General features: G+C 39.4%; 1 long non-coding RNA gene across 2 annotated transcripts; it reads right to left on the reverse strand.

Annotated features, from left to right (window-relative positions):
- Positions 1-30: 30 nt before the first annotated feature.
- Positions 31-26,353, reverse strand: LOC143161321 (uncharacterized). 2 transcript variants are annotated; one of them, XR_012995505.1, is made up of 7 exons: positions 26,257-26,353; positions 10,915-10,979; positions 9,479-9,539; positions 6,304-6,447; positions 3,451-3,572; positions 188-375; positions 31-111 (listed from the first exon to the last, which is right to left on the reverse strand). It is a non-coding gene; the product is annotated as an uncharacterized LOC143161321 (long non-coding RNA). The 2 variants fall into 2 exon arrangements; XR_012995506.1 differs by lacking the exon at positions 26,257-26,353 and adding an exon at positions 21,995-22,067.
- Positions 26,354-26,794: the final 441 nt, after the last annotated feature.

Here is a 26,794-nt window from a genome sequence, read left to right on the forward strand (position 1 = left end):
CTCTTTATAAACTCACCAGAGCCAATCCTTCATACCAAAGTTCACGTTTTATTGACCAGACAGTGTTTTGTCTTTGCGGTTAACTTCTGCAAGGGTACAGTGCTGTAGAAACTGTTAAAGAACAGTATTGATGTTACTGTAGTATTTTACCAGAATAGTTATTTAAAGTATACAGTTACTTACTTACATTTTCATGTCTGTGGTATCAGCCTGTTCCACTACTCTGCACCTGTACTGTCTCTGCCTTGTGTCCCTTCCTCTTCCAGCCCTGTCCCTTTCTCCGGAGCTGTGGTGGTGCCACATTGCCGTAACCCCACTACTGTTTGCATTAGTCACCACCATAGGATCCACTTCCCCAGAGACAGATCCTGGTCCCTGTGCATAAAAAATCAGCAAGGTAAGGAGAAAGAAAGGCCCCTGCCATCACCAAAGACAACTTGAAAGTCTTCCGAGCCCCATCCAAAAGGCTCAATAATCCTATAGTTCCATATGGTAAGACACTTTTTCTGGTATTGATGTCGTGAACATTTTAAAATGGCATCAGCCATTAATTACGATTGCAACTGTTAATTCTGGGTTTCTGTTTCAAATCTTCCCCAGTTCAATCAGAACCAAAAGTTAATGCCCGTTGGCTAATTTCCAGTGCATGCCTCCACAGAACAACTGTTGCCTTTAACTGGTGGAGAGATCAAGGCTTGAACTGACAAAAGACATCTGTATCTTGGAAAACAAATTAATGTTTATGTTTTAATTTATAAGTTCCTGGCTCTTTTATGGTTCCTGTTTTTCAAGTAATGTCTCTTTGGATCCCTAGCTGATGGAGAGTCAAAATGGAAAAGGCCCATGAGAGAAGTATCACAATACAACATCTGGTCTGCATTGGAAAAAGCTGAGAAAGATATTCAACATCTCTGAGACCGAGAGGCAGCTATGAGGCACTTTGAAAGTCAGGCTATGAAAAATCATGCAGGTTGTGGCCACCTGGGCTAATCTAATGTTGTTTTGGGAAGAGCTACTCTGCTTCCTAGAATCTGAATTTTAATCTCATTTCAGCACGGATATGTGAGAGCTGGGAGTGGTACGAAGGGTCTGTTTGCTTCTCATAATGTTAATCTAAATCCCAGCATTGTCCTAATTATATTGTGTTCTTTTGCCAGTCTCCCAATCTTCTCTTGAGCATGTGAGCTGAAGAGTTGAAAGGCTTTCCCAGGGCTTTTGGCATAGCTTTATAGGAAAAAGGATGGAAAGGACTTTGTGTATTTTTGGAAGAATATTTTGCATCCTGCTTTAAACTATTCCAGAAGGTAAAAGGACATTAGCTAGACTGCGTATTGGCTCATGTACTGGTATGTCACTAACGGCAAGGAGTTTTGCTTTGCCTAATTTTTCCTGTTTTCTGCAGTCACAGACTATGAGAAATGCAAAGAAATCATGGACCAACCCTGGCATTAAGGGTACCACTGGATTCAGAGGGAACAAACTCCTTCCACCGCATAAAACTTTGGTCCTTTAAGTCGTCATAGCTCATGCAGAACAGAAACAATTTGACATGTATAACAAGAAACACCGCAAATTGTTTGCCAAACAAACTCATATACTGCAGATGGAAGAGCTGATGAGAATTGTTTATAGTTGAGGAACTAAATGTAGATTTTTCAAGAACAGCGTTGCTCTCTTCCTTGCCAAGACAAACAAATCTGGTAGAACATCTCATTTCTTTAGGCTGCCTGAGGACCCACTGGAAAGTCTATGGACCTTTCTCCACAGCAAATTTGTGTGTTGTCAATAGGTAAGTGTGTTGTCCACAGTTGCACTGTGGCAGCTGTAGAGGAAATGGAAGTTTCTCAGCAATACATGAGGGAGAACTGGATTTTTGGCTCCTGAAACAGTATGGAGTGCTTTTGGAAACTGTGGAAGTTTATGAGCTGGATGTTACTGCTACAAAAGGTTATCTTTGAGTTAAACATAATGGTAATTAATCTGCTGTCTTTAGATCTCAACACTAACAACGTGATGAAATTGAGAATTCATATTATTTAGAATTGCAGTTTTCCAAGATGCCTTCATTCCTATGAAGACACCCAGATTTGCACTGTTCGAGGTTTTCAGTGTTAACCTTTAGAAATACACTGTGTGCAGATGTTTTTACAAGGCAGTATGTAGTCATCCCAAACAACTATTTTTAATGGGCCGGTTATTCAGGAAAAGCATGTAACAAGAGCATAAATACAATCCCTGATACTGACATAAAACATGTATTAGCAGAATGATATCGTTTGTACTACCTGGTATATAGTAGGCCCTGGAAATAAAAAACTAATCATGTCCTTAAAATTCTGTTATATCTGTAAACATATATATTTTAAAAGAGTGCCAGCAGCTTTCTGGGCTGCATTAGGAAAAGCATTGCCAGCAGGTCACGGGAGGTGATTATCCCCCTTTACTCAGCACTGGTGAGACCACAGTGGGAGTACTGTGCCCAGCTCTGGGCTCCCCACGACTAGAAGGACATGGACATGCTGGAGCAAGTGCAGGGAAGGGGCATGAAGATGATTTAAGAAACTGGAGATCTGTCATATGGTTGCCCAAAGAGGTTGTGGAGTTGGCATCCTTGAAGATACTCAAAACCCAACCAGGCAAGGTCCTGGGCAGCCTGCTCTGGGTGATTCTGCATTGAGCTGGGGGTTGGACTGGACGATCTCCGGAGGTGCTTCCTACCTCAGTGGTGCTGTGAATATTTGAAGCAGTTCGCTTCTGTCTTGTCAGCGTTTTAGCTGGCACTTGACTGTGTAGGAATCCTAAAGAAAGCAAAGGCTGTGACCCTAGAAATACATCCAGATGGCTGAGGCCCAGAAAAGGCATAATGGGAGCTGCTAAGTATTTTGAATATCTCATCAGAGTGATATTTGACTTAAAAATACAAATACAGAAGTGACTTGGGTCTTACTATCAATGACATTGGATACCCATAATGATCTCTCACTTCAGCTGGACTGCAGATGGTAACAGCCTCTCTCTATCTGAACACCTATTTTAGTTTAATCTTGCTCTGGAAGATCTTACCATATACTTTACTCTAGAAACGAAGATTTGATGCTTTATGATGCAGAATTCATTTGTTGGTTTGTTAAACGCTTCCTTTCCTTACTAGTACTGATATTAACAAATCGCAAAGTATTTTGACGTATTACTTTAGCAATAGGCACATACTATGTCTCAAGGAGTTGAGAATATCATAATTTGAGCAAGGTAAAATCAAAATATATAATTACATTGCATATTCTATGGTACTTTATACAATTAGCTTGTAACTATTCTTTTAGCACCTTCAGAATAAGAACAAAGCTGAAATTAAAAAATGGCTTGCATTTCTTAATAGACACAAGATATATATGGAAAAGTAAAGATAATGTATTTTTAGATCAGCTGAATAGTGATAGGAAGATTTACCTGTGGTTTTCCATCGCGAAAATGCTGAGGAACTAACTTGCAGTGTTGAGAATTCCTGGATCATCTTCCTTTAGAAAACTCTTTGTCTTTCATATTGTCTCTTAAGAAAGAGGGAAAGCACTCTGGAAAACAAGAAATTCAGGAACATTATACAAGGATTATAAGGCATTTGATTTGATTTTTTTTTTTGCTCTTCAGCAAATGAAACAATAAATAACAATAAGTTAATAAGTTTATTATCAATATACGAAGTCATGTTGCATATTATAGACTAAGACATGAATGTATAAATAACACCCATGCTAATTATCAGAAGACATCATATTTTGCTATGGATGAACCCATCCTGAAGCCACAAAATTAAGTCTTCAGACATAAATAACATATGAAAGTCAAATAAACTTAGTCATAAGTTCCCATCTTCTGCCACCACTTTCTCCTGACTTACTGCTTTTACAGCATATCTCCTCTGATTGTAATAGCCTTTGCGTGGGATGGGTTTTTTGGTGGGGAGAGTATTATTTTAAATTGACACCTCTAGCAGCAGTTCCTACTTCTACTGTTTTCCTTTTGTAAATTTATAGCCTATTATATCTGTCCAAGCCTGGCATGGCTCCAAGTCACCCATTTCTCAGTAGTACAGGAAATTAAATCTAATGTCTAATAAGCATAGAGGCTTATGCAACCTTTGTTCACTGAAAAAAGTATTAAATGACTTAATAATATTACCTTGTCTTTTGATAGCTAGAGAGTTGTGCACTTTGTTTCTCTGTAGACCAAATAGGTTCTGCATTTGGACTAGAGGAGGCTGGGTTTATCCATCCCTTCCTGCAAACTTTCTGAATGTCACCTCAATATTCTTCTCTTGTTGAAGGACCCCCTGAAACTTTCATGTCTAGGGTTTCGTGCCCATCTCCACTTCTCCCTGTGGTAGGAACCCCCTTTGTTCCCCAGTGCAAGGGCTGTGTACCCCGTAGTCTTACCCCGAGGGTGCTGGCTGCTTTGTCACTCATTCTCTCCCTCCCAGGATTTTCTCCAGCCTGACCAGATTTCTTCCTGTTCCACCCATTTTTTGGTAATACCCGCTGCGGTTCTGTGTCAGTGGGTACGGCATTTAAAAATGCAGAAATCTGACTTTAAGCCATACAGATTAGCACCATAATTTCAGCGGCTTGTCTCCTGAATGTATCAGTTTAATAAGTGGATTTATACTGAATAATTTTAAACTGTTATAGCCCTGAAACTGTTTCTGTCTAGCTTCTGTAATACCTAAAGTGACATAAGGTCACCGATGCTGTGGAAATTGGTTTTGCAGTTGATATGCTAATTCAGCAAGAAATCAGTTCTTGCAGAAACCCAAAGAAAATTATTTTAATATAGTGCCATGCTACTTCATTGACATTCAGGAAAGAGATAATTAAAACATTCAAGGAAGTTCCAAGTCTCTGGAGAAAATACCATTATGGAAATATAAGGTTATTTTTACCACACAACTTATTAGCTTCTTTTCTGAAAGCAAATCAACTGAATGTGATGGACACAACATTTTCACCTGCTCAAGAAGATAGGAAGTAAGATATTTTTATAAACTGAGTTCAATATAAGAATAGACTTGGCACAGTCTCTTCTGTGTCACTCACCCCAGGTTTACAGTAACCGCTGCTGCAATTTTCTGGATGAAAACTTCCATCCAAATACATCCAGGGCCATTAATAAGGCTGCACTAGTGCAACTGATTGCAATGGGGAACAGAATTACATTGATGGTGCCTAAGGAGAAGGAGAATCTCTGCACTCAGTATGAATAAGGGGTAGCAAATGCCTTGTTTTTTCAGCAACAAATAATTAAGTTAATTTGATACAGTCACTTATACTAGAGAATTACTGAGCACAAAAAGTAAAATAACTGTAATATTTACCATGTGAAGATACTAAAGGAAAACAATTTTACCAGCATAAACTGCTTCATCTTTTTGAGACGGAGAAGAAGAAACAAAATTTTGTTTATTGAAAAATAAACAAAATCAAATTGAGTTTCTAAGAAACAATTCTAAAAAGATCTATATTGTAAAAATCGTATTGTCATTGTAATGTTTTAAAAGATATTTTAATTTTATGAGGTAGTAAAGGAAAAAAATGACATTTTACTCTATGTTCTTTCATAAAACAGGTACAATACTGCTATTCCCAAAGGAAAGACACCAGTTCCAACAAGAGTAGTGTCTGTTCTAGAATGAAGCGTAAATGGTTCAGAATATCTACATAAACAAGAAAGTTAAAAAGCTTAACATGAAAATAACGTTATTGTATGTAATAGCATCCACTGTGTTCAGACTATTCTGTTTCAGATGACCCAGGAATGCAAGCAGGTATGACATCATATCATTTTACGTCATTAATGGAAGTGCTTCCTTTAAAAAGTACTTTGTTATTTTCTGCTCAAACTTTCTTTCATTAATTCCAAAGTTCTTTTGGCCCAACCATCTCTGTGTATGTTTAGCTATGTTAGCTAAAGATGGTTTTCCACTGTTTTCTAATATAGACTTTATACCGAACAATATATTTAATTACATTACATGACATTTTAGTAAACTAACTTTCTAAAAATCTATATTGATGTATATTCTGATCTTTTCTGATAATCTGTTTCAGGGTGACATTATTATGGAATAGAGTACCTCGAAGGTTGCTGTTAGCTATTTTAACTCCATTTAACTCCAGTCCACTCCAGTCTTCATTTTTCAGCTGGTAACTTTTCTGACAATGAACATTATTTTAAAAAGTGGTTATTTAACAAAGAGTAAATTTGACTCTGAATTTCGTTGTCGTCTAGGTTTCTTTCTTGGTGCAATACCTGTAAATCAGATTATTTTCAGCTAACGTAATCTTCAGAGGCCGTGCCAACGCCTTAGCTGTACTCCTTGTTCCTCTTCTTCCGAGACTATGCAGCAGTGGGTGGCAGCAATGATTATTTACCTCCTTTAGTAAAGATACATAACTGTAAGGATAGAGAAGGATGTAGGTTGTGGAATCCATGTGAGTAACGTGTCACCAAAACCCAGTAAGCCACAGCTCCTGGGTAAGATCTGCAAACTCCACTTGGAGATGAGTTTGCTTCCCTGGCTGGCAGTGCTCAGTACATGATTTTAGCTGGTCTGAGATTTTCTGTGCTTGGTTTCTTCCCAGAGTGGTTTGGTTTTCTCAAATGCTAGACCACTTCTTCTAAGAGTTACCTTAGATGTCAAGCAAGCATCCCTGTAAAAGTTTGTTAACTACCTGTATTTATTAATTTTGTTCAATTCAGTGAACTCTGATGTTTGCTGTAATACTCCATTTCAGTTAGAAACAGCACAAGGGCAGTGGGCAGTTGTTGAGCAGCCTCTGAGGCTGTCAGCCAAAAACTTGATTTACTGGTTATTGCTATCACTATAATGATTAATTGGGAAGAGTTTGTGAATGCACAAAAATCCAGAAGAAGTGAGAAGAAAGAAACCTGTGCAAACTTCATTTAAAAAGAGATACTGTCTAACAAAGCAAAAAATATAATCAACTGAGACAGCTACTTAAAAGAAGTTTTCTCAGCTGCAGGCTGCAGAGTTTCCGTATCTTGTTTTAATAGTTACGTATTTGTCAAAGAGTTAAACTAGAAATGGAAATGCTCTGGTGGGTGAACTTCCATATACTACTAAGGAGAGTTTGGGGAGGGACTGTGGTATGGTCAGTATTAGTTGAAGGGCCTGCCGTGTTTGGGCTGCAGAGGTCCATGTTTGAAGAAGAGACATGAAATGAGGGGTCTGTGCCCCGATACTATGCCAAAGACACAGAAGCTGTTCATCCCCAGCAGGGTTTATGCATGTGAGATCCTCCCCCAGGCAGAGTTCAGCACAGTCTGTTGACAATCCAAGAGAGGAGAAACTTGGTCCGAGTCTTCGTCTTCTCCTCCACCTTCACTTTATGCTAGCATAAATAACAAGTTGTATGCAGTTACTTTTTGAAGAGATAAAAATAGAAAATGCAATTCAATGTTTAATAATATGCTTCCCAAGCTTACTCAGATAGGCACACGCAGGGTGGATATATGCTGCACACAACTTGGAGATCTCCTTCTGTTTAAAATTCTGGCTCCTCTGTGCTTTACTTATTTGCCCGTATAGCAGATAGAGTACTCATAACCATAACACTCTGTTATCTCCACTGTGAGAGGTTGTTCTGGGAATCTAATGGCCAACAGAGTGGAATTTAAATTTATTTTTTGTTTTGTTTTATTTTGTTTTTCAGCAAGCATTTAAAAGATCCACCGGTTAATTTCTTGTCAGAGACTATTTTTCTTGTGGCATGGCTTAGCTTGGACACTAATCTCACTGTTGAGTTTACATTTATGGAGCAGGACCTAAGGTTTTCTCCATGTGTTCGGTATTATGGTTCTGATTTTGCAAGTCATGTTGCTTGGGATACTTGCACAAGTCATATCTGTTTGCACAGCAACAACAGAACTGGGGTTCAGATGCTGCTAGTTAATCAATCAAGAAGGAACAAAAATAGTTTTGAAGGCTACCACTCTTCTTGGCTGATGCTCAGAAGAGTTGGTTAAAACTGCAAAGACAACGGAGTACACTGATGACAATATTTATTACACATTTTATTTCTTAAGTGGATTTTTAGGAATCAGTTTTTTAATTTAGTTATTTTACTCTACTATAGCAAATCATGTGTGAATATAGTTGTTGTTTTTCGAAAATGCCTGCTCTGGTTTAGTTGCTTTTGTTGCCACTGGTCAACTTTTCATTCCATGTAGTAATGTCCACAAGGTGGTGCCACAGCTAAAAAGTTAGCAATAAATAAGACAAATATAGTTGGATAATTCTACCTGCTTTTTATGACTACACTATCTGCATCATTAAAGAATTAATAATTATTTTATAAGCATAATATCATCTGCATTTCTAATGATATCACAGGTTTGCAAGGTTTTTTTAAATCACTCATGTAAACAGAGCTGTGTCTATCTGCCGTCTGAGTGGGAGCGACACCCACACACCTGTGACAGTCCAAAATCGTGTACAAAAATGAAGAGACAGCTCAGGGTTAAGTAGACAGGCTGATGAAGAATGAAGAACTGGATCTGTAGAGACTAAGACCAGCAGAGCTGTGTATGTCCTAGCAGGGTTACCACTGCAAACACCATGCCCCATGGATGTGTCCTCTCATGAAGAGCACAAGGAGAGGTATGTCTAGACCGCTTCAGCACTACTGCAAGAGTCAGCCTGGATTCGGACAAGCAGAATAGTTCATCCTCAGCTTCAGCTACATCAGTTTCCATGCAGTCACCCTAGTGTGGCCATGGCACATCGTAACCTAATTTTCAGAGTTTTTTCTACAGCCAGGGATAGCCAGGCTCCTCACTACCCTGTCATATGATAATGTACAGTTGACTATTAATTCCAAAGGGGTATGAAGTGCTTACAGAGGGACCTGGTATGAGAGCAGCTGGATTAGTATATACAGGTAAAATTTAGTAGTAGCCTTTTTTCTTCAATCATGGTTAAAAAGATAGCCATCCCAAACTGTGTTTAGTACAGGTGATCAAGTTTCTGAGCATCTTTCTACACAAGATCAGACTAGAGAAAGTAAAAGGCAGTAACAGGGAATGTAAAATGAGTACCTGAATTAACCACCCAGTACAGAAAAGACAATAAAACTTGCAGGAAAAAGTTCTTTGTGTGGATCTGAATGGCTACAGCGTTTTATAGCAGACTTGCATGTCTCAGAAGAGCTGAAGGGCAGAGGGGCTTGGTCATTCCTCTCAGCATGTGTGTGTTCATTTCTTCAGCTACTTTTGGCCACGTGGCCATGGTTGCTTCTTGCCACCCTGCCCTGCTCCCCTCAATGACCTCTGCAATGCAGGTATGCATGTTAACACAATAAATATTCTCTATGAGCTTCTGCAATGGATAGATTAAGTTTGAGTCATTTATTCATCACATTATTTTGTACCAAAAGCAGCAAGAAAAAGGGATAATTTAAAATACCGTTCAAGCAAGCACTGCATTGATTGTCACTTCCTGCTAGAATCTCTTTGGTATGGTAGACCTGTATCAGAAGGAGAAAAATAACAGGTTTTGCATAATATATTTCCCCTACATTGCTACATTATTATTTTAAAACATACTAAAATTCTGGTGGCTTGTAAGAGAGTCAGTGGAAATTACATATACCCATGAAAGATGGTCTGTCCCCCAGCTATAAAGCAGAATGTGAGTTAGAGGCTTATTGAGTCCAATTCTAAAACTTGTCAAATAACACAACTGCCACCTCTTTTTTTTTTTAAAGGATCATGTTTTTAAATTATATTTTAAAGTGGTTTACAGTATTTTAAAACTTTGTATTGGTTTTTAACATCTGTTTGGAAAAGTCAGAGAACTAGCTAAAAGTACAAAGTCACTGAACAGGTCAACTACATTTAATTTCTGAGTCAGTTAGTCCAAACTAACTAACTAACTGGACTAACTGAAGTTTGGACTAACTGAATCACGACAGTGACATTCAGTCAGAGTATTCGTGTAAGATTGTTCTGAGTGTATGGCTGCATTGTGTGTTGCAATTAAAATTACATATTTCTGTCTTAGTTTGCACTTTGCTTTTTCTCTGACTTCATAAAGTTACTTTCAAAAATGTATATTTTTCAGATATTTTACATAGAGAAGAAATGATGCTTTATTCTAAAGGGAATGGCAGAGTGTCTGAGGTCATACATTTAAGTCTCCACTATATGTAAAACCCAGGTAAGTGTTATTTTAGTAATTTAACAACCAAATTGAAATCCTGAACATTTGCCCTTGCAATGTTTGCAATGATTTTGTGCTCTTGTTGGAAACCCCGTAAGTATTTTTAAAACATCAAAACTATTTTTCCTCTAAGTCTGGTTTTCTGGTTTCCCATTTAGGCAATCATGAACAAAACATGCTTTAGCTCTATGTCTGTCCCTAAATCTATATTTAGATCCCATTAAATTTTAGAAAGAGGTAACTTCCAGTATTCTAGGTTAGGAGTCAGTCTGAGCATGGCTCAGAAATCATCCTGCAGATGCACAGCATTAACCGGAAATAATTTAGAATGGCAGTGGTATCCTGCAGGATGTGTGCAACTCGTTCGGCTATGTGTTGATTTACACAGGACTACATTGTAGATTATACATTCTGGTAATTGTGGTATTGTTATTGCTAGGCTATATCTAAGCACAGGAAATACATATAAGCACATCTGAAGCGATAACATCCACTCCTGTTTAAAAAGCAATATTTTATTCTAGTTGAAAAACTCATATGTAATAAGGCATTTGCAAGAGAAAATAGACAATTGCCTGATTAGTACTTAGAAAGACTTTTAGGAAAAAAGCTGATTCATTATGGGAGGCCCATAACCAGCATTTACAAATAAATCCACATAAACTTTTATTCTTAATCACCTTTTAAATGTTTTTTTCAGTGTGGACTCTAATCCAAGATCAGGAAGGAGACAGTACATTTCCATCTGAAAACACAAGAAAGATCAAAATAAATTCTCAGTGTGTCACCAAAACCACAGTACTAGGTTTCTATCAGGAGAATGAGTAATACCATTCTAGCTATGTAGAATGCTGTGAGTAGGTAATAATTCCATCTAACTGATAGGGCAGACTATATATTCTACAAGAATATTATCCCATTTAAAATCTTGCCCTATTTCTTCAGCTCAGAGAAGGCCCACCCACCATACCCATTTACCTGAACTCCCTCTATGCCTGCTTGTCTAATATTAGGATTCAGGAACAGGCCTGTTCTCCATCTAACGCCCCCAGCCCCCTCTTGCAATCCAGGAACAGATTGGTTCCAACCTTGACGTGAAGAGAGGCCTCCGTTCCTGCTGCTGCTCCCGGGATGTGGGATTTGGGTTCATCCTCAGCTCTGCAGCTGGAGATAGCTTACGTTGAAGCCCCTCTTAGAGCCTCTCTCACCATTTCTCTTTAACAGTGTAGGCTTCAGACCTATCTATGCACTTGGGAAAATTACTGATCAAGTCAGGGGTCTCCCAAGTTCCCTCCTGGAAGGGGGTATGGATCTATCCAGAAGAGGGAGGGAGCATCTATCAGATTTTGTATGCCAACCTCTTCTACACAGGCAAGACTAACTAGTTAACATATTATGCATACTATGTCTATTTCTTTGTTTCACCAGGGAAAATGTATTAAAATTGGTATAAAGTTTCCCTCTTGTTCCTCTCAACAATAGAAAATTACCAGGGAAGAGAAAACAAGACAAAGATTTAACTTTATGGAATAATTAGAGGAGAGCATATGATCTTCTCTTAAAAGGCCTTCCAGCTAAATGGGTTTTTTTTTAATATTATGAAACATTCTTGCCTGTATTAATGCATAAGAAAAGTAACAGTAGAACTGTGAAACAAGTTAATAAATCAAAAAAGTATAAAACCCTGGGCCATAGCTATATCTATATCCATATTGCAGCATGATGTCAATTGTATTGCAGGGTAAAATCAGAGTTGGTGCTATTTGATACTTTTCCTGTTCATAATCCTGGAGCTTGTAATACTGTTGCAGATCAGTAATACCATGCTATACTGTGTAAATCGATTTGTTGAGATGATAGTTATGAGGGCGGTTCTAAACAGACACTGCAACATACGGTAAAGGATTGACCTACTAACGGATCTAATGGTGATGTGATAAACACATACACAAAATAGCCCAAAGCCTAATGATTTCACAATTTCATGAAAAGCTTTTTATTGTTTTCTATCCATATTATTTAGCATTAAGAATACATTTGTCTTTATGAATTTATAAATGCTACTGCTCTGAAATTTTTGTGCTGACAGTCAAACCAACACTGCACACTGAACTTTAGTTTTGTCAGATCTCATATTAGCAAAATTTTGAAATAATAAGGCGGCTGATGCCTCTAGGTTAATATTAATATGCCTTTGCTTTTGAGGTGGGGCTCATTATAATATTCTTTTGGAAGTGTCAGCTGCTTAGCTAAGCTTTGATTTACAAGGTAATATGAAGATATGTTTAATTTTAAATATGATCACCAATATTTTCCTGAATAGGAATCTCTGTCCCTAGTTTAAACTTGTAATATCCTGTTTAACAAAGGAGCAGCTTCAGTAGTACTTACAGTACTTAATGTTATGCAAGTTCTCAAAGTTTGTTGCTGGGATCAGGGCTTTAAAAGCAAAGGTCAGGTAAAGATCCCTTCTTGGAACACAGTAGGATATGAGCCCCTGTGTTTATTTTTTCTTCATAAGTCTACTTATTAAATAGACCAATAATGACTTTACCTTTAATATAATTAAATATATTTGTATTTGTGTGAGTCACAGGAAAGGAACAAATACATGTATTCCGTTGAACAGCACACCTAACACGGCTGCAGCGTGTGTGAATCTTTCTGCGGTACACTCAGATGTTGGCTTTCATTAAGCAGTAAGAGATGTTGCCTGCAAAAATATCTCACGACTGCAAAAAGAGATTCTAATGTCTGTCTATTTCACATGGGAAATATATTTCATCACTCTTTTACATGACATCAAAATTATTGTGTCATTAATCATGACTATGGAGGATCAATTACAATGGAAATTAAAATACCAGACTCTGCATGCCACACGATTTGCAATGAGCTCGAGGTATCCAGAGGAAATTCTGTAAGTTACTTTAGTCTCTTCATTTTGCCTTGTTCAAATCCGTCTGATTTTGTTTGGGTTTATAAGAGGAGCTTGTCACTGAATTTCTAGTGGAAATGCATATGTTTCAACTGAAGTGCTCTAACGAGTCCTCGTCATTAAAATCCTGTGAGTTCTGTCACTTGCAAGGAACCGTGCGGAGCCCTGGAGCTCTTGCGACTGTTGGATAACTCAGAAGCTTCCTCATCTTGCTTGAGCAGTATGACATAACTCTAAAACACCTGAGAGATCTTTAGGGCTTAAATATTTGGTTTAAATAGCTAAAAGATAAGAGTTCCTTAAGCATTAGACGACAGAGTTTAAAGATCAGATTGAGCCGTGCCTCTTGCATTTACTTCTGTAATAAAGCTGTCAGGATGGTGACCAGCTAGCCTGCCAGATGCGCTCTTCCCTATTTTGGGTAAGTAATCACTTGGGCCTGGGATCTACTGTACAAGTTATGTCTGAACCCATTTGCAGTTAGGTGGCACAATAAAGTGGTCAGCATAAACTGAGAAAACTTTGTCTAGCACTTTGTCAGCATGCCAGAAGAAATTCCTTGGGATTCAGAGTCTAAGGTTTAATTTCAATTAATTGACAGGATGCTGAATATTATTTATTTCACACTAGGGCTCATTTTAATCCAAAACACTGTCAGCAGCATCAATGCGGGCAAAATGATATTTCTTCCTATGTAGAAGCCCATGTAGATATAATGCAGTTTGCTTTCCCATCTCTGAATTTGGTCTGCAAGGACAACAGGAACGGAGACTGCAGCTGGCATGGGGTTCCCTTGCACTCGATAGTGTGTCAGCAGCCTGGTCTAATTAGGCAAGTCTATTTTTCCACAAAATAAAATTATTATAGACAACAATATGATGAACTGAAAACTTCTCAAAGTTGTTGAATTATATCTAGTTTCAAAAAGGAGCTGTATCGAGCAGATACTCAGCGAGGCAACGAAGCCCAGTGGGCAGAGTGCTGGACGGGGATTGAGAAATCTGGGTTCTTTTCCAAACTCTCCTGATTTTTAAATGACCTTGAGCTGCCACTTCTCTGTGCTTCAGTTTCACTGTCTGTATGAAGAGGATAATAATCCTCCATAATGATTTTAGATTTACTGAAGAAAGGATCTGTATCGACACTAGGCATTTCTTGCAGTAGCCTGAGCTAGATGCAGCTGTGGTTAACGATGGCCAGGATTTGGTCAATACCTCGGGTATTCCAGAAAATCTGGGAAACTTTGGTTGTTAGACTCCTTGCTTTCTATTGTCTCTCAAAACATATTTCCATGCAAAAGGTCTTTCTTATCTTTCAAACCATTACAAAATATCTCCAGAACATTTCATATTATTTAGTTGCCACATTAATACTCACAGTTCTTACTAACATTACTGGGAATTGTGATTGCCAAGTGCCTCTCAAGATCGTACAAATTATAACTTAACATAGATAATGTATTTTTGACCAAAAAAAGTGTTTTGCAATGTTATACTTAACATATCTGGAGAAAATTTGTGTCAGTTAGTTTATGTTATAAGATATTTCAATTGGACTTTTAGCTTGAGTTTAAAACACTCTGATTGAAACTCAAAAAAAAAATTTTTTTTAATTATATTTTGATTTTACACTTTTTATTGATATACAACTACAGGCTCTGTGCACAAAGAGAACAGTCTACTTTCAAAACTGCTGCATGCTTTGACCTCAAGGGCATAGAAACTGTTGACTCATTGTTTTTACTGCATATAATATTAGTCCTTTGTCACATCCAGGGAATGACATCATCTTCTTCATTGTTAGCAGCAGGTTTGAATAATAGCAAAAGTGCAGCATTAGTTGTCTGCTGTCTTTGCTCTTAATAAATGCATGGATATCTGGTATCATGATTCAGATTAGGATTTTTGAGTAACATTTAGAACAAGTTTGTGCGCAGTCCGCGCAAGGAGGTTTCCTCCTGCCCACCGTCTGCAGGGCAGGCAAGCTGGCAGGGAGCACCGGGCCTGCGGAGTGAATGTCGCTGATGGCACTGGCTTCTCAGAAGCGATAAGGGGAGACAGGAAAGGAAGAGCCTAGGCACAGAATGAAACAGATCTTTTCTTCAAGGTCAGTTTAGTAAAAGGAATCCCTGAACTTCTGGGAATCTTATTCCTCTGGAATCTAAAATTGTGAAAGGTAGTTATCTGAAAATAAGTCATCTCTAAGACATGCTAACAAAATGGGAACCGATTATCTTCAAAATACACCGGGATAAGTATTTTATCCATTCCAATTTTGTATTCATGTCTATTAGTCTTCTACTCCCTGTAACTAAAATCTCTATATCCTATTCTCAAAGAGTAATTCCCTATTAGAAGCATTTGCTTATGCCTGCCTTCTTCATGGAAGAAGGATACATCGTTATACGTAGTATCAGGCTAGTGGAAGTCTTCTTTGGGGTGATACACCACCTTCTATAGGATTCTGCGGAATTCTTTCATGGCAAGGGAAATTTTAAGTGTTGCTTCCTGAACAATAAATATTCCCAGTGAAACAGAGTTTACTCAGGGAGAGATTCCTTGAGAGTCTGATAAAATGCCAAATCCTAATCTGTCTCCATTACCCACTGCCTTTAAGTCTTCCCAGAAAAATGTGATGTATTTAACTATAAAATTATACCTTTGTGGTCCCAAAAAGATTTTATGCCGAATATAAGTTCCTGTGTTGACAGACTGAATGAAACTGGACTTTGAAAAGCTGAAATCCATACAGCTGTGAGAGAACCACCGAGGCAGCAGGCTGGGAAAGTTGGAGGCAATGGGTTAAGGATCCAGGATTGCTTAATCACAGAGGCCCACATACTGAAAGTGGACTCAGACAAGGGGTACACACATGGAAATACTTCCTAGAATGCCAGAGCTAAAAAAAAAAAAAACAAACCCCGCTGTAAAAGATTAAATTCAGACCCACTGACTTGGAAGTAACAGGGACCTAATATATTGGCCCTTTTGCAACAGACTTATCTGTACTCGTGCAGGTAGAGACAGCTACCTTGCAAGTAGATGGCTCAGGTTTAAGCAAGTGCATCTACCCCAATTGCTATCCCAAACTTGTATTCCAAACTTTGGACTTATCTGTTGTGAAAAGTACAAACTGTTTATTCTTCTTTATGCTTTTTTCTTTATGTTTCATATGCTCTTGCAATATGAAGCCTGACTTCTTTTCTCAGTCTTCTGTTCCAGTCCACAGTTCCTCTTCAGTCAACATTTCCAAAAGATCTCAAGCAGCATGAATTTTGGTGAGGCTAAATCACTTGATTTTCCCTGACCCTGTTTAGAAGAGGCGTGACTTGGACAAAAGCAATAATGCCAGCCATTTCCCTTCATCCCTTTAAAATTACTGGCCACCTCTAAAGAACTTGGTCTTTCTTTTCTGTCACTTTCTGACAACTCGTCTGAGTTAAACAGGTTGCTGTGGCCAAATTAAATGCTTGGGAAATAGACCATACAATTAATTTGCAATAGTAAGTTGTCTCAGCATCATTTCTCTTCCTCTCAAGGGGAATGCTGGCTCAAGCAAAAGAAAAGGTTAATGTAATAAAAATATTCTAAAGACATCCTGTTAATTGTCCCAAGCTCGGATGGTATTGTCTATTCTTCTGTTGTACGTAGCCAGCAAACAGTGTAAAATTCAGACTTTATTCCCACCACAAAAGCATAGTATATATAAGTGCTACAGGATAATCTCTGCCTTTCTGAAAAGTGGATGAACATGTGGTGTGGCAGAGCTTTGCTTTGGTTTGCATAGGTGATGTCAAATTTGCCCCATTTATGAGTATAATAATAGGACTTGTTAATTTAGACACATCAGCAACTTTAATGAAGAGAATAAAGGTTTGTGAACAAAAGGAAAATTGCAAGCAAAATAACAGCAAATTTTGGAAAAAGAAGGGGATACTTTGAATATGCAAATAATGGTTCCCATGTTTGTTTAGGAACAGAAAAGACTTAAGGTTTTAAATTCAGCCAAAATAGAAGCTTTCATTTACAACTACATTTGAAATGTTGACCTTGAATATCAAACTCAGCGACAGCAAATCTCATTTTAAAAGTAAGAGAATGTATCCAGTAAAACTCAGAAATACTCACAAATGACTGAGTGAAGGTTAGCTTACAGAAAAGTTAGATGTAACAAGAGTCTATAATTCTCTATTTGCTCTAAAATGTCCTTTCCTCAAAATGCACCAAGTCTTATTTAAGGAATTTTTCCTTATATGAAAATAGTCATAAAATATGGAAGAAAATACAGAATGTTATTTGCTTCCGTTCATGTAAACTAATCAGGCTGAATGATGAGAGAGTCTTCCTGTAATTCGGAGCACTACTGAATACTATGCATGAAACAGTGTCCCTCCCCTCGTAAACAACTCGAGCTTTGCATATGTATCAGTGTAGAAAAGTAAGTATTGACTTATTCATAAATTACTTTTTAGGCACTGGATTCCCAGAAATATAGTTGTATATCAGCATCTAGAAGCAAATGAATTTGTTGGTAATTTAATTTAAATTTGTTTCATTTTATGTCCTTAAAGACACCTCGATCTTAAAAAAAAAATGTTCGTCATTTGAAAAAGCAGAAATTTTATCTCAACTCTGATGCTCACTTCCTTATTTCTTCTTCCAATATAGATTTTTGACATGGATTCAGTATGCCCTATTTAATTTTCTTTCAGACTGCCAATTAAGATGTTTCCTAATACTTTATCAAAAAAACAGGTTCTCTACAAGAGACTAACTTGTTCTCCTGCTTTTATTATTTATGTCTCTTTCCAAAACGAAATACTTTGAATGGGGTACCTTTTTTTTCATGTCCAATATGGATTTTTTAATTCTGTCATTCTGCAGGACAGTAAGGAGAAAAAATAAATCAGATGTTTTATCAGATTTGTATCATTTATCATGTGCCTTGATCAGATTTTTCTGTGTTCTCAAAGAGAACAGTGTGGAGCAAGTCAAGTTCCTGCATTTTTAGCTTTGAAAATACTTTAAAGACCCAACACTAGGAGTGGAGTTGTACACATCTTAAAAAAAGACTCATATTGCTCTACCATGGTCATATCTGACCATTTAGGATCTCCTGGTATTTAATCTCCATTACACGAATTGGGAAAACCTTATCAGTAGGAGCCAAAATACAGGCAGAATTTCACCCACCATAATATCTTCCTATCACTGTCTGTCACTGACATGAGTGGGTGATGAAAACTATCTGTAACTGTGCTTCTGGGTTCATCTTGATACATGGCAACCTAGAAAATACTGACACTGTGGTTAGTTAGGTATTAACCATGGTGGGAGAGATGTGTGAGCCTTCACATTAGGGAATTTCACTGTCTTTGAAGTATAAATTGAAATTAGTAACGTTAGTGATGAGTTCATGGTGGCCATGGAAGTCTAAAGGTTGTGGTACAGCTTGTGTCTTTCCATAGACAAGTTAGAAAAGGTAAACAAGCTTTTGGGCAGAGAAGAAAGTGACGTTGCCCTCCTTGTATGATACCCTTGCTATAGGCAAAGGATGTTGCAGATTTGTTCTGAACATTAAGTAATCCAAGAAAACACTAGGACTGTGAAAATCCACAAGTTAGGCTTTAACTCTTTTCCATCTCCTTTATTACCTTCTCAAATTATACTGCAAAGATCCAGAGGCTGGACCTCTGGGAAAGCTCCTCAATCTCTGGGGAAATGTCTGAGGAAGATGTTCTTCAAAATAATTTACCATTTAGTTTCCTCAGTATGGTAGAAGCTAGGTATCCTAGCTGGCTCCTCTCAGTCCCCCACAGATGCCTCTCATTTATAAAAGGCACGTAATAACAAGTAAACCTTTTTGAAATGTTTGAAAGACTTCTCAGTGCTCCAGGATAGCTAGTATTCTCATTATTTAAGATATGTACCCAAACTGATTTCTCTCTTTTGGTGCCTCCAGTGCAAAATTATTACATCGTCAGAAATAAATCAAGTCTAACTTGTGGGCAAAAAACCCTGGATTCCATCGTGTGTTTCATATCGTACCATTATGAAAATGGTATATTAAATTCAAATACTTCAATTGTACCATTAGATGGTGTCATTATGTGGCTTGCTAATTGATAGGTTATTCAAATGAACATTATAATTTTAGACTTCTTAGAAGCACCCATATGAAGAATTTCCAAACTACAGAGAAGTGAACTGGGTGTAAGGAAGGAAAAACATTGACTGAGAATATTTCCTAATGCATGTCGCTGAAAAATCGTTACATAACTGCTGTATGCATTCCAGGACTTGGTGCAGGCTATTTTTAATACCTGGTATGAAAGAACTTCCTGCTACTTTTTCTCTTTGAAGGCTGCTTTCTGGTTCATTAGATCATGTTGTCAGGCCAATTTTTCTGCTATCCTTAAACCTCATTTTTCTTGCTAAAAAAAAGGTGAAATTGTATCAAATGGAAGAAGGTGCTGAGCATAACATATCATTAAGAGTAAGGTACGTTATGTAAATGTTGCAATGGTCCCAGAACTAAGCATTGCCAACTTAGGCTTAATATTAAACCTGAAAAGAAATCTGGACATGTTAAACACATGCGCTTTTATAAAAGCAAAAAACCTTTTATGCCAAGCAACAGCACCTAGCATGAATTTTCAAATTTGTGTTTATTAAGCCAGATATTTTTAAATTAAATTAGAGAAGTTTTAATTTTGTACTATTCTCCATACAGTGTTATCACAGGTCACCATTTTGACCATAATTTATATAATCACGATCATTAACATAATGCAACCAAACGTATTCAAACATAGGCTATGCAAGATATTTCAGAAGATTTTAACTGCACAGAAAGTTTTCAGCATTAGTGTAATTTTGCTGTTAAAATCCTGGGCAAACAGAGACTGATAGAAATGAAATGGCCAGAGGGACCACCATTTTCACCTCGTCTGACTTCCTGCAAAACAAAGGCCACAGGACTTCCTGAATTAATTTCTTTTCAAGCTAGAACATATCTTTTAGGCAAACGTGCAGTCAAATGACAGCCAATCCATTAGTTCTGCTAAAGGAATTTAAAAGTAAAAATTTTATAGTTAAAAAAATAATGAATGCACTTGCAAATTAACAGGCAGTTCTTTGTGTATTAGAAAGGACTTTTGTGACTCTCTTACTTTCCTCCATCGCAGAGAAATGGAATGACAATTTTAAAGGCAAAATAGCATTCAGTGGTAATTGCTGCAACCGTTGCCGTGAACCTACTCTTGAAATCTCTAGCAGGGAGGCAGCGGAGCGTTTAAGTCAGATGACTGAAACAGGTAATACCCTCAGCTGTCCAACCTGCCGCTCTGATATACATCACCGTTGCCAGAAAAGGGAGGTTTCAACGTGTAGAGCAGCTCCTGAACTGCCTTAGGTTTCAGTTTGGTGTATGACGGCAAACTGTCAACTATGGGAGATGTGGAGCACCTTTAGGGGCCATTAGGTTATTCTTTCCCTGGGGGTTGTAATGGTAAGCTGCACCAACAAGAGCGTGGGGATGAGGGTACCTGCTTTACTCCGCAGGTTTAATCCATCAGCACATGCGGAGCAGAGCCAGAGTACTTAAGAACCCCAGAGCTAACAAAATATTTGGACTTCCCTTACTGTTGCTTTGATGTTCTCCCACCAGAAGCAGTTCCTTTCCTCCCCTTCCCTCTGCTGTCTCCGTAACGTTTCATCTCCACAGAATACTTTTTGGTCATTTATTTCTGCACTTCGGTAGATCTTTCAAGTTGGTTTTGTTGCCAAATAAACTGCTCCAGCCCTCAGTCCCAGTGCTCCCAGTCTCAATCCCAGCACACGCCTCCCTCTCCCTCTTCACGTCAGAGCACTCTGGATCATAACCTTTATTTTCAAAGGAAACGTCTTCACCCAAAAATGTGAAATCTGAATTCTGCTTATTTCATCAAAGTTGTTATTAAAAAAATCATTACAGGTCACTTAAAAATCTTCCACATTTAGGCCAAAGTCATGGAACAGCTCTGCTTAATCTTGTCCAGTGCTTCATAATAATACCTTGTTTTCAGTTGCTTGTAACTGTTTGGGCTGGTATTTTCCAAGCCAAGCATCCACCCCAGGTTTAATTTTTGGCAGTTTCCAGCTAAACCACTGTAGTCATTTTCAAGAACAAGGTTAAAAAAATATTTTGCCCATATTAGAAAATAATAATCCTGTTGCCTCATTCAGAAGTGTCGGTATCCCTATTTCCCTACAGAAGGAATTTGAAATGGAACAGCATCACTGGTCTGGTTTCATCCATGTACCTTTTGAGCAGCAACTTGGAATTTGGCAGCACAATTGCTGTGGTTTCACAGATGTGCATCCAAATGTAACAAAGTTATAAGACTCCATAAAATCTCAGTTTGCACGTGATCGGTTAAGAATTGTTAGCTTTTGGCAGCTAAATTTTCCGAAGATCAGCCTGTGCTGACGGAGCCCGTTCTGCGTTCAGTGGCTCTATGGCATGCAGGCACCACGTGCAGCTTTTTCGCAGAGCAACCAAGTACGCTCTTTGCCTGAGGCAGTGGGGACCAAGCAGCATTTCTCTGCAATTTCTCCTCCTGCGTTCCTAAGAGATTACTGTCTGTGAGATCTGGGTACCCCTCCTATGTGCATCATCTCCCTTCTGTGGCTGCTGAGGCAGTGAGAAAAGGAGGATGGGTCACAAAGATGAAAGAGTTTGGGAGGAGGCCTGTAACCGGCAGAGCATGGGAGGGAGCAGAAAGCGAGGGGCAGAAGGAGGAGGTGAAGGCGGTAGATGCCAGGGAGACAACTATTACTGACCAGTGCTAGGACTTCTCCTAGGACAACTAGGACATCATGGACAGAAATCAGTTGTGGAAGCAGTTCTTCATGACTAGGAAAAAAAAGTAAGATTATACGTGTATACATAATGAGATTCTGCTAGGCAATGAATGGAGGGAATGGAGGGATGGATAAACAAAGTGTGGAAGAGCAAGAGCTGGGAGTTACCTGAAAACAGCACAGAGGAGAAAGAGAAGGCAGGAGCCAGGGAGAAGGAAGATTCATTAAGAGCATCAAGGGAGAGAAGGAGTGTGAATGCAGACTGAACTCTAAGAATAGGCTGATTTTTTGAGTCAGGCATCAATGCAAATTGTAAGTTATCTCTAATGGCATACGAATATGAATCAGGTATGGCTAGCATCTATAGCCACACTCTTTTTCTTGTTAGAGAGCTTCTTTATCGAATATTCTGGATCTCTTGAGCCAGAGCTCCAGAGTTAAGGTGACCACATGTCACTATCTGTTTACTTTTCAGGCTTCCTCTGACTTTATTAACAAACATTTGAAGTGCCTGAAGTGCAATATGCTGCTTTTTTAACCACAGTAAAAAATATTTCTGCAAAATACATTTTAAAATATTTTAAGTAATTTTAAAATTATAGGTAGGGCTGCCAGCAATGCCTCTCACTGGCAGAGCAAAGCAAGGCCCTGCACTTAGCTCGATGGTCTTTCACTGGGGGTGTTTGTCATCTAAGAGGGCTTGCACCATCACCACAGTCATTAGGCACGCTTCATCACAGGGATGAGCAGCACTGCCTTTGCAATTTTTTCTCCCACCAGCTAGGAACAACACCACCTGGAGACACAGGAAGAGAGAGGTGGAGAGGGCTGGGTGCGCTGGGTGGCCTCTGCATGCCCACGGGCAGAGCAGAAATGGAAGTCACTCCAGCAGGAGCCAGGGAGTGCAGCAGCTGGAGGTGGAGAGGGAGGTGTCCTGCCCTGTGGTACTGCTAGAGCTGCAAAGACACCAGAGTTACACTCTCCCAGTGATAAAGTAGGGGGAAATGATGATATTTGCCTCTAACATGATGATTCAGCTTGCAAGCTGGAATTTCTTTAACATAAATGGCAAACGCTTCCCCACAAGCAGCATGTTTGGTCTGTCATGTTCTCTGTCAGCTAGAAGGCAAGCTTTGCAGAGCTGAGCTGCTTTACTTTCCTTTTGAGAATGAAAGTAGCACTGCTGTCAGAAGATTAAGTTGTTGGTATGTATCAGGTGATAGGAAAACTACTCTGAAACTGCAAATGGTCTGACAAACATTTATTTTTATATACTTGGGAGTTGCAAGTGTTGATTTGCTGTCTATTTTTCTGTTTGTGATACTGATAGCTTAAAAACACAAATGACACTCCTAATAACAACTCCTAGGGGTAAGGCTGCTGTTACTACTCAGTTCCTCCTAAAGATTAAACAGAGCTAAGAGTTGATACATTGACCTATTGCTTCTTGAAGCAGATCTCTGTTCAAATTCTGACCTACGTCCCAGCTAAAAATGCGTTCAATCTTTTCTTAATTTGTAATAGATACTTGTGTACATTACAAAACCATCTCGCAATTTGGCAAATTAAGTTGTCTGTGGTTAGCTCTGGAATTGCAGAGATATTGCAGTGCACTGCAGCATTGCATAACGAGCTTCCCCAGACTTTGCCTTACTCGAGTGAGTAACAGTAATCCTTATCTCTAGCGAACATCAGACCCATCCCATTTTTGAGAAAAGAATTAGTATCAAATATACGATGGGCATGTTATGCCTTGTGGCTGCAATGTTTTTTCAATTAACTTCTCTGAATATACCACAATGAAAAGTGTCAGCTTTTTGCCTCAGAGGCCTATAATTAGATTAAATGAATATAATTAATTATCTACTACCTTCTTTACACAAAACAATATGTTTCTATAAATTAAAATGCTCGTACAGGAAGGAAATTGTTGCATACAATATATGCATACAGCGCTGGATTGGAAATACTGTGAATGTATCAGTGTAGCACAGCTTTTTGTCTGCAGCCCTTATTTTACAGGAGGTAAAACAAATTACTTCTGAAAAATCCACACACATCACACTATTTAGAGCATATATGTTGGTGCAAGGAGGTGATATTATTAAAAGTTACAGTGCTCATGAAACAAATATACTTTTCTCTTTAACAGATGTTCTCTATAAAATTCCCTTAGAGAGATTAAATACAGCTTTGTTTGTGTACCTACAGTCACACCCTTAAGGAGTATGGTATGTCCAGATATAAAGTTGCTTTTTCTGCCAGAGGGTACTTGTCCTTTCAGAAAATTTTAAAAAATCTGTTCTGTAGGAAGTATTTACAATTAACAGCTCGGTTTCCAGGCCTGCTGGTATTCTAGCTAGTGTGGACTGAAAATCTTCTCTGCCTGTTCTCCAGTGTTACTAAATATAAGCAAAAGTTCGTGACCGATCAATACGCTCCCATCCTCACATGCCTGATTTAGAAGTGCAGATATTCAAATGGTAGTACACCACCTCGGTGGTAACATATCTGAAGCAGCAAGCACTCTTTTTGATTTGACAAAGCGTATCCAAACGTCCCTATTTCCATCAGAATAGATGTTAATAACTTAAGGCCTAAACATGTGATCCTCCCTCCCCAGAAAATTACAATTAACTTTAGCAGATGCCCTTATTCCGGCCTGCAGTATACTCTGCATATAAATGCAGTGCGTACCCAGGATTGGTCTTGTGTTTCATTGGGGTCAAACCCTGAAAAGCTTTTGAATACTCAGTGTTCCTACAGGACATCGCATTTTATTGTGGCTTGTGCTGTGTGAGTATCCTTTCCTTTAAATGTTCATTAGCTCCGTGTATAAAAGTGTTCATTAAAATATCACTGTGTTGACAATAATCTTAATAGTGAGGAGTGAAGAGGGCTGTGTTGCCATATAAATGCTGCCCCATTTCCTGCTCTCAGGGTGTAACAGGAGAAGAGAAAGACCATCTTGATAGGCACTATCTGCTGAAGGAAAACTTTCACCAGGAGCTGTGAATTGACTTTAACCTTTTAGTGGCCGCACTGTGAAGTAAAATGTTTCATGCTTCCTACACAGGATGAAGCTTTTTTATTTCAAATACTGATAAATACCAGTGGCCCTCCTAATTACTTCTACAAATATCAGAAAGCAGTTACAGAGGAACAAAGAAATGCAACTGGAAACATGGTTCAGTGGTCTTGTACTTCCCTGAAAAGCTGATTATACTTTTGGCTGATTCAGTTTCTTTCAGAGGGAATTTACCCTTTTTGGCAGTTTGAGTTTCAGCAGTGCTGATTGGACTAACGGCAGAAAATGCATCTTGGGCTGGGGAAATTAACTCAGGGTCCTGCGTGTATCAAACCGAATTTTGCCAGCGAGCTCTAGATTTTGTCTTTTAGCCCCTCGGTGTCCCTTGTTTTGTAGGATTCAGAAGCCATTTTAACACTTGTTTAAAAATAGAGACATTTCATTTATGCTTTTGCAGGTGCCTTGCCCAATTCCCTGCTTTCCCTGTATGACTTATCTTTTAGGATAAGCACTAATGAAAGGTCAAGGTTATTCTAAAGTATCCAACATACGAGAGTTCTCTTCCTCGTAGTTCCTTAAGATCAACTTTGCACAATTGTAACTGATACCGTGCTGAAAGGTAATTCAAACGTTCTGGGAAAAAGTACAAAATGACAAGCAGTAACTTTTAGCACTGTAAAACGTCCCTGGTGATTTGTACTTAGTGCTTCTTCAAAATGCAAGGAGCCATCTTACCACTCAGTGCCATGGCAGAAGTTAATTTTTTTCGAGTGGTGCTCTGTAAATTAGGTCTGCAGAGCAAGACTGGGCACATCTGGCTATCAGAAATGGGCCATGCAGTTTCCATCCGAAGATAATCTCCTTGCCTCTGTGACACAGAAACCAAGAAGCGTGGATTCCCCCCCCCCCCCCCCCCCCCCGCCCCTTTCGCCTGTCTGTAATTTTCAAATGTAACAAAAGGTCATGAAAAGCTCTGGCTGGGAGATACACCTTGCTTCTCATTTTCTAAGGGAACCTGGAGACAAACCTGCTTCTTTTTGTCTTCTGCGTGGGCTGCGCTGGGAGAAGATGCTTCTGCATCCCTGAAATCTGGGGGTGGGGGAGGAGAGCCCCGAGCTGCCGCGGGAGCGCCGCCGCCGCAGCCCGGGCAGCAGCCCCAGATATGTGTCATAAACATCCCCCCGGCAGATGCGGGTCCCTTTTCTGTACTCACTGCGGCTGAGGGGCTGCGAAGGCATCAGGGTTATGCCGAGGAGGCTCCGGTCCCGGCTGCGGGGAGAGGGAGGGAGGAAAGGGAGGGAAAGAGGGAAAAAAAAAAAAAAAAAGAAGAAGAAGAGGGGGAAAAAAAAGGGCGCAGTGCAAGTTGCGAAGAAATGCGGCGGCGGAGGCGAGGAGGGAAGGTGGCGGGAGTGGCCGGGGCGCCCGCGGAGCCGCGGCCGGGCGCGGAGCGCTGCGCGGGCCGGCGGCCGCCCCCGGGGCCCCTCGCGGCGGGGGGCCGAGGCGAAGCGGCGGCAGAGCCCGCGGAGGAAACTAAATAAATAAAATCAGACTGTTATTTAAGGCGCGTAAATTTAAAAATATTTGGACAGGAAGAGAAAGGGGAGAGGAACCGTAGAAGACAACCTAACGGTTTCGGAGCCGGGCGCCCCCCCCCCGCCCGGCGGCTCCGCTCCCGGGCGCGCTCCCCGGGGGCCGCCCGACCTGCCCCGCATCTCCGCCGGCCCCGACCCTCCCTCCTCCCCGGGGATCCC

This window comes from Aptenodytes patagonicus, chromosome 5 (assembly GCF_965638725.1).
Source record: "Aptenodytes patagonicus chromosome 5, bAptPat1.pri.cur, whole genome shotgun sequence".
In the NCBI taxonomy this organism is placed as follows: domain Eukaryota; kingdom Metazoa; phylum Chordata; class Aves; order Sphenisciformes; family Spheniscidae; genus Aptenodytes; species Aptenodytes patagonicus.